The sequence below is a fragment of the Mandrillus leucophaeus genome, unplaced genomic scaffold (genome assembly GCF_000951045.1).
Source record: "Mandrillus leucophaeus isolate KB7577 unplaced genomic scaffold, Mleu.le_1.0 Scaffold122, whole genome shotgun sequence".
Taxonomy (NCBI): Eukaryota; Metazoa; Chordata; class Mammalia; order Primates; family Cercopithecidae; genus Mandrillus; species Mandrillus leucophaeus.
This window is the reverse complement of record NW_012100543.1, coordinates 5,150,178-5,157,358: the sequence shown is the minus strand read 5'-3', so window position 1 is coordinate 5,157,358 and position 7,181 is coordinate 5,150,178. Positions and strand designations below refer to the sequence as shown.

The following is a 7,181-nucleotide window of genomic DNA, read 5'->3' as shown; positions in this document are numbered from 1 at the left end:
CACCATGCCTGGCTAATTTTTTTGTATTTGGTGATGGCTTTTAAGAGGAGGAGCAAACACTGGCTTGAGTCTCATGGGAGAGGCACTCACCAGATCCCTACAAGAAGCTTGGAAAGGGCCTTGAGGTTAAGAGACAGCTGGGACAAAGGCCTACAGGCTCACACAACAATGGTTTGGTTCAAGAAACAGTAGGCAGCATATGTGCATGTTGGAGGGGTGGGATTGAGAGCATGTGGAGGTTGTAGGGTTGGAGAGGTATTTGAGGGGCCAGTTACAACTGGTGAGCTATGCTAAAAGATATTAAATTGATAATATAGGCAATAGGGAGCTGTTGAAGGTTTTCTGAGCATGGAGAGATAGAATCAGATATTACAAAACATTTCATTCATTCAACAAATGTTTACTAAGCATCTATTATGTGCCAGGCATTGTGCTGGAGGAATGAATGAATAAATGCATGCATGCATGGCTATCACTTAATTTTCCAATCACAGTGAGGATCCTTGAAATCCAGGGACCAGCTGATGTGACTTGTAGGCCTAAGATCTCTGTCAGAAAACCATTCTGCAATGAGCAAATCTAAGCCAGCCAGCATTGGCTCCCGCCACCACCTCCTTATCTGTTTTTCTTTTTGCAAAAGACCTTGAGGCCTGTAGTCGGTTCCACTACAAAACGGTTACACAATTTCCCCGGGAGAAGGCGACTTTCCACCTTTGGGGATGAATAAGCCCTTTCTTTTCTGGAGAGCTGGCCAATGAGGCACAGGCTGGGTACTGCAGGAGGGGCGGCTGAGGGAACAGCAGGCCTCGGTCTAATTTGGGGGTAACTATTTGTTTTTTCATTAAACAAAGTCTGCATGGTAGGAATTGTGGTCACAGGAGCCTCGGGAGGCCGATCAAGCAGGCAGGGCGAGTCTGCCGGGAGCAGCGGGCAAGGGAGCTGCTCTCTCTGATTCTGCTGCTGCCCAAAGCTTCCACTTTTCTGGGGCTGCAGGTCCTATAAATGGTGCCTTTGAGGAGGCTGCCCTGGTGACAGCAGGACCCTCCCTGAAGCACCCACTCGGCCACTGGCTTCTGAAAGCGGAATTGTCCCTCCCCAAGCCCTGCCCTCCTGCGACATTCCTCACGCTGACCATTGTCTGCAGAAAGAGGCCATTGTCTGGGGCTGACATATCTGCTGACCAGGCACATGAAACAAGCAGAGCTTTGGGGAGAAAGAAATCCACCCAAACCAACAAAAAACCTGAGCCTCGCCGGAGGGCAGGGTTTAGACCCGGCTTGCTGAATTTCCTGATTCACTGGTGTCCTTCCCGAGAGGAAGTACCCACCATTATGGGAGGATCCGAGTTTTATCTCTGGGCTGGAATGACACCATCCCTGCCTTTGTGTCAACAGCACTAAGAGGCCTTGTTTAGGATGATGTGGCCAGTGCTGAGAAGGGCTTGTTTGAAGAGAAAAAAGAAAAAAACAGAACAATGTTTATCCAGCAGGCAGCTCCTGCCAAGGCGGCCTCCTCGCTGTCCTCTCCGTAGGATGATGCTCGCCAGGCCTCTTGGCTGTTCCTCGGCCTTGGGTGCAGGCCGTGGGTGGGGGGACAGCCAGCTGGCAGACACCGGTGTTCGATGCCAGCTCTTACAACACGGAGGTGGGTAATCAGGCTGCCGTCCCCACCTCTCCCAGGCACCCCCTGTGGCCTTGACTGCCCAGCCCTCTCCCTAGCATCTTCTCCACCCACAACTAGGAGTTAACTCACACCAGGGGCAGCAGAGGCTTCAGAGCTGTGGCCACTACATCCATTCTGAGCAGTTGGTGCCCCCACACGTACTCTTCCCTTTGGATTTGGAACATCACCCCTGCATTCAGGCATGTTCCTGAGGCCAGCTGAATTGCCTTCGGGCATTAAGCCTCAGAAAGCCTCACTACTCAAATGGTGGTCCCAGGACCAGCAGCAGCGGTGCTAATTAGAAGTGAAGATTCTCAGGCCCATCTTGCTGCATCAGAATCTGCATTTTAACAAGATTGCCTGCATCTATTTACACATTAAGTTTGAGAAGCACTGGTCTAAATTAGTGGTTCTTAGCCGGGTCTGGTGGCTCACGCCCATAATCCCAGCACTTTGGGAGGCCGAGGCGGGTGGATCATCTGAGGTCAGGAGTTCGAGACCAGCCTCAACATGGAGAAACCCCGTCTCTACTAAAAATACAAAAAAATTTAGCTGGGCGTGGTGGTGCATGCCTGTAATCCCAGCTACTCGGGAGGCAGAGGCAGGAGAATTGCTTGAACCCGAGAGGCAGAGGTTGCAGTGAACTGACATCACACCACTGCACTCCAGTCTGGGCAACAAGAGCAAAATTCCATCTAAAAAAAAAAAATCAGTGGTTCTCAAACAAGGCTGCCTATTGGAATCGCCTGGGGAGCTTTTAAGAGTCTCAAAGACCAGGCAGCCTCTTGGGCCAATTATATGAGGATCTCTAGGGTGGGGGTGGCAGGGAGTGACTCTGGAATATCAGTGTTTTCTCAAACTTGCCAAGTGACTCCAGTGTGTCTCCAGGTTTGAGGCAGAGGAGCTAGGATGGGGCCCTCTTTTCACAGTCCTTGGACTGGGTTTCCATCAGTCACAATATTCTCACTTAGTGCAACCCAGCAACTTGAGCATTTTCTATGTGCAGGAATCACAGCAATTGCTGAGATTTTATCAGTGATGTTGGTACATGTTCACTTCTGCAATGCCTTTTTGGCCCAAAGAACTCCTAGTGATTCTTCAAAGCCCAGTTTAGAAACCTCCTTGTCTGTGATGTGTTTTTTGACCTCCTGAGATGGGGAAAATGCTTCTTCCTTTTAACTCACATTGTCCTCTGCGTTTTTCTATTATTGAATTTGTCGTGCTGAGGTATAAACATCTATTTGCCAATCGCTGGACTGGGAGCCTCGAGGACAGGGACTGTATGTTATTTTCTGTCGCCAGGCTGGAATGCAGTGGCACGATTTTGGGTCACTGCAACCTCCACCTCCTGGGTTCAAGTGATTCTCCTGCCTCAGTCTCCCGAGTAGCTGGGAAAACAGGTGCACGCCACCATGCACAGCTAATTTTTGTATTTTTATAGACCGGGTTTCACCATATTTTCCAGGATGGTCTCGATCTCTTGACCTTGTGATCCACTTTCCTCAACCTCTCAAAGTGCTGGAATTACAGGCATGAGCCTGGCCTGTATCTTATTTATCTTTGCATTCCGGGATCTAGGGCAGGGCCTGGGCATAAAGCAGGTACTTAGTACATGATGTTGACTGATAACATGAATACATGGGTGAATACTCAAAGGAATATACGAATGGGTGAAGATACATTCCCTACCCTTAAAAAACTGAAATTCTAGGAGGGGAGACCATCATGTGCAAAACTAATGTGACATTAATGTCTGATGGGTGTTTGATAGGAGTTTACCCAAGTTCTGTGGGAGTGGAGGGTTGGGAGAGGGTCATCAAGAGTGAGATCCGGAGTGGTCCACATTCTGCTTATTATCACGTTTCCGGTGTATATACCAGGGATGTCACTCGTGTGGTTCTCTTTGGCTCCTTTCCTTGTTGTAGTTGGAGACAAGAAAATAGTCCAATAAATGGAAGGTAAAGATATTTCTACATTTCTAGAAGGTGCTTGTTCTGCTACATGCAGAACAGGTGACTGTGGTTGGACTGTCAGGCCCTGGACACAAGCCTGGAGAGCCTCAGATGGAGGGAGGAGTCTAATGGGCCCCGACAACTGCAAAGAAGCTGCTGCAGTCCACGCTGGCCACTGTGCATCTGTAACAGTGTGGGTTGTTGGGTGGCTGGTCACAGCTAAGATCAGGGTCCTGGCAGAGTGAAGGCCTGGCCCATCAGAGGCAGGATGCATTGCCCAGGCAGTAGGTGTGCATCTGGCTCACGTGGGCTCCTTCCCCGCAGAGGCTTCGCAAAGCTAAGCCATCCTGTCCTGGAGGAAGGGCAGAGGCCAGTCGATCAGTTAAATGGGTACAGAAAAGCAACAGAGACAGAGCAAGTGTAGGGCAGGTGCTGGAAGATGGCGAGCACAGCAGAGGTCAGTGGGCACAAAGGTTTGAGCCAAAGGACAGCAGGCTGGAATAGGCAATGGGGAGGGGCTCCGGGACACCCAGAAGGGGGTTGTGACTCTTATGGCAGAGGTTTTAAGCCCCTAGGGTGGCATGATAAGGAAGAAAAGGGTTCAATGAGGGGTAGTAGAGACCATGGGTGATTCCTTTAGGAGAAAGCTGGGAGGGCTGACACTAATGCTATTATTGGCAGCTTGGCTGGAATTCTCGCCCTTAGAACAGCCCTGAGGGTCTCTCCTGGAGCTCAGTGGAGACACAGGCCGCATGGCTGCTTGGCTGCTCGCAGATTCTTGGGGGTCCTGGGATATTTGGGAGGAGGGTTTCCATTTCTCTGTCTTTTCTCATTTTCCTGCACAGGCCAGGAGTTCATTTTCTGTGTCAAAGATATCCATTCTACTCTTTAGCAATGCATCTCTCTCTTCCCTTTGCACCAGACACAGCCAGCTCCTGTGTAAGGAAGTCAAGATTTTCTCAAGGGAGACATCACCCTAGAAACCATCAACTCATGACAAACGTGATTTCCAAGGTTCATTTTGGAAAATAGCCTCAAGGATGAGACGATGAGGATTTTGAAGATGGGTGAGTAGGTCGTCCACTTCCCGGAGGAGAAGGAAGGCCAGGACTCTCTTGGGGCATGCCCTGAATGTCCTTCTTTTCAGTTCTGACTTTTCCAGTCTGTCTATTGCTGGGGCCGGTGAGGAAAGCTGGGCAGGATGGGCCCCCGAAGAGGCTGGGAGGGAGGATGCTGAATTCCAGGGGGCCCTACATCATCCTGAAGGTCAAATTGAGTGAGCCTAGTTCAGAAAGGTCCAAGGCAGATCACAGGGCTAGAGAAGGGATGGAGCTGCTGGGTGGACACTCTGTGTACACTCTGGGATGAACTGGGAATGAACTGGGAATGAACTGGAGCCAAGGTCAAGCCCAAGCCAGGGAGCCTGGTGAACAGCCTCCTTCGATAGCTGAGGAAGCCCAAACCATTCTTCTGTTGGCCACTGGGTGCGGGACGCACGTGGGACCGTCAGACTTGTTCAGGAAGTCGGCAGGGGCATTGCCCTTCAGGAAGTCTCTCTGATAACCCCAGAGGGTCATGGTCTCGGCCTCCTGGGATTCACTGTGCACTTGCACTTGCCCCTCTGAGGATAGGCATGTGTGTCTCTGCCCCTACCACACACAGGCCTAGTACCTTCCGCAGGGCTGGCCTGGTCTTGTCCCTTCTGTGGTCCTCTGGGTGTCCAGCTGAGGACCTGGCCTGCCCTGGATCACAGTAGGCATTTCCTAAATCAAATGGACAAATGGATTGACTTGCCTCTTGCTAAGAGCGCCTACCTTTGGGGTGTGGAGGTAGAGACAGGAGAGAAGCCCAGGACGCTGCTCAGAACAGCCGGTGACTCGGACTTCCCGTGGCTCGGACTTCCCGCCTGCAAGATAGGCAGATGGGCAGAAGAGTCCTCTCCTTGTCTGCCATTCGCGTGGCATGCTGTGAGAACCTGCCTGTCACCATGAGAAGTGCAACACCAACTTCAGGTGAAAGGCAGGGGCGAGGGATGGTCGGGGCTTTACCCTGTCACCGGGTTGCCAGGAGTGAGGCTGGCTCTGCTGCCTATTGTTGTCCAATCTGGGGCCAGTGACTGAGTCCTCATACCCTAGACTCCTCATCCGCCATGGGGGCTATTGTGAGGATTAAACGAATACACTTACTTACATAAAACCACGCAGGCAGGGAAGTGCGCTGTGTTCCAAAATTTGGGACCCTTACCTGGATTCCAGATTTCTTATGTTACCAGTCTTTAAAACATAATATTGACTTCTTAAAAAATTAACTTGTATTTCAGATCCAGGGGTTACATAGGCAGGTTTGTTACATGGGTATATTGTGTGTGCTGAGGTTGGAGGTACAAACGGTCCCAGCACCCAGGTGGTGAGCACGGTGCCCAGTAGGTAGTTTTTCAGCCTTTGCCCCCTCCCTTCTCTAGTAGTGCTCAGTGTTGATTGTTGCCATCTTTATGTCCATGAATACCCAATATTTAGCTCCCACTTATAAGTGAGAATATGTGGAGTTTGGTTTTTTGTTCCTGTGTTAATTCTCTCAGGATTATGACCTTCAGTTGCATCCGTGTTGCTACAAAGGACATGATTTTATCTTTTTGTGTGTGTGGCTGTGTAGTGTTCCATGGTGTATATAGACCACATTTTCTGCATCCAATCCATTGTTGATGGGTACCTAGGTTGATTCCGTGTCTTTGCTACTGGGAATTGTGCTGTGATGAACATACGAACACATATGTCTTTTTGGTAGGATGATCTATATTCCTTTGTGTATATACCCAGTAACAGGATTGCGGGTTGAATAGTAGCTCTGTTTTAAGTTATTTGAGAAATCTCCAGACTGCTTTCCACAGTGGCTGCGCTGATTTACATTCCCACAAAGAATGCCTTCCCTTTTCTCCACAGCCTCTCCAGCATCTGCTATTTTTTGATTTTTTAGTAATAGCCATTTTGACTGGTGTGAGATGGTTCTGATTTTCATTTCTCTGATGATTGATGATGTTGAATATTTTTTCATATAAAACATAATACTGACTTTGAAGGGCAGTCCTGCCCCATTCCACCAACGGCATTCCTTGTGGGACACAGGAATGGGATATGCTGTGGTCTATTTGCAGAAACTTTACAAATGAGTGGTTAGTAGGATTTGCCCATCATCAGAGTAAAGTCACTCAGGAACTTAAGGCAAAACAAAACAAAGACAAAACAACACACACACAAAATCCCAAGCTCTAATTTATTTATTATTTATTTATTTATTTTTATTTATTTTTTTGAGACAGAGTCTCCCTCTGTTGCCCAGGCTGGAGTGCAGTGGCGCGATCTTGGCTCACTGCAAGCTCCGCCTCCCAGGTTCACGCCATTCTCCTGCTTCAGCCTCCCGAGTAGCTGAGACTACAGGTGCCCACCACCACACCTGGCTAAATTTTTTGTATTTTTGGTAGAGACAGGGTTTCACCGTGTTAGCCAGGATGGTCTCGATCTCCTGACCTCGTCATCCACCCGCCTTGGCCTCCCAAAGTACTGGGATTAC

The 7,181-nt window shown here is 49.4% G+C and overlaps 1 long non-coding RNA gene across 1 annotated transcript in view; it reads left to right on the top strand.

Annotated features, from left to right (window-relative positions):
* Window positions 1-7,181, top strand: part of LOC105533080 — a 42,127-nt gene that overhangs the window by 24,262 nt on the left and 10,684 nt on the right. The window contains exon 2 of the long non-coding RNA XR_001005076.1: window positions 4,543-4,681. This is a non-coding gene — a long non-coding RNA (uncharacterized LOC105533080). The remainder of the gene's footprint in view (window positions 1-4,542; window positions 4,682-7,181) is intronic.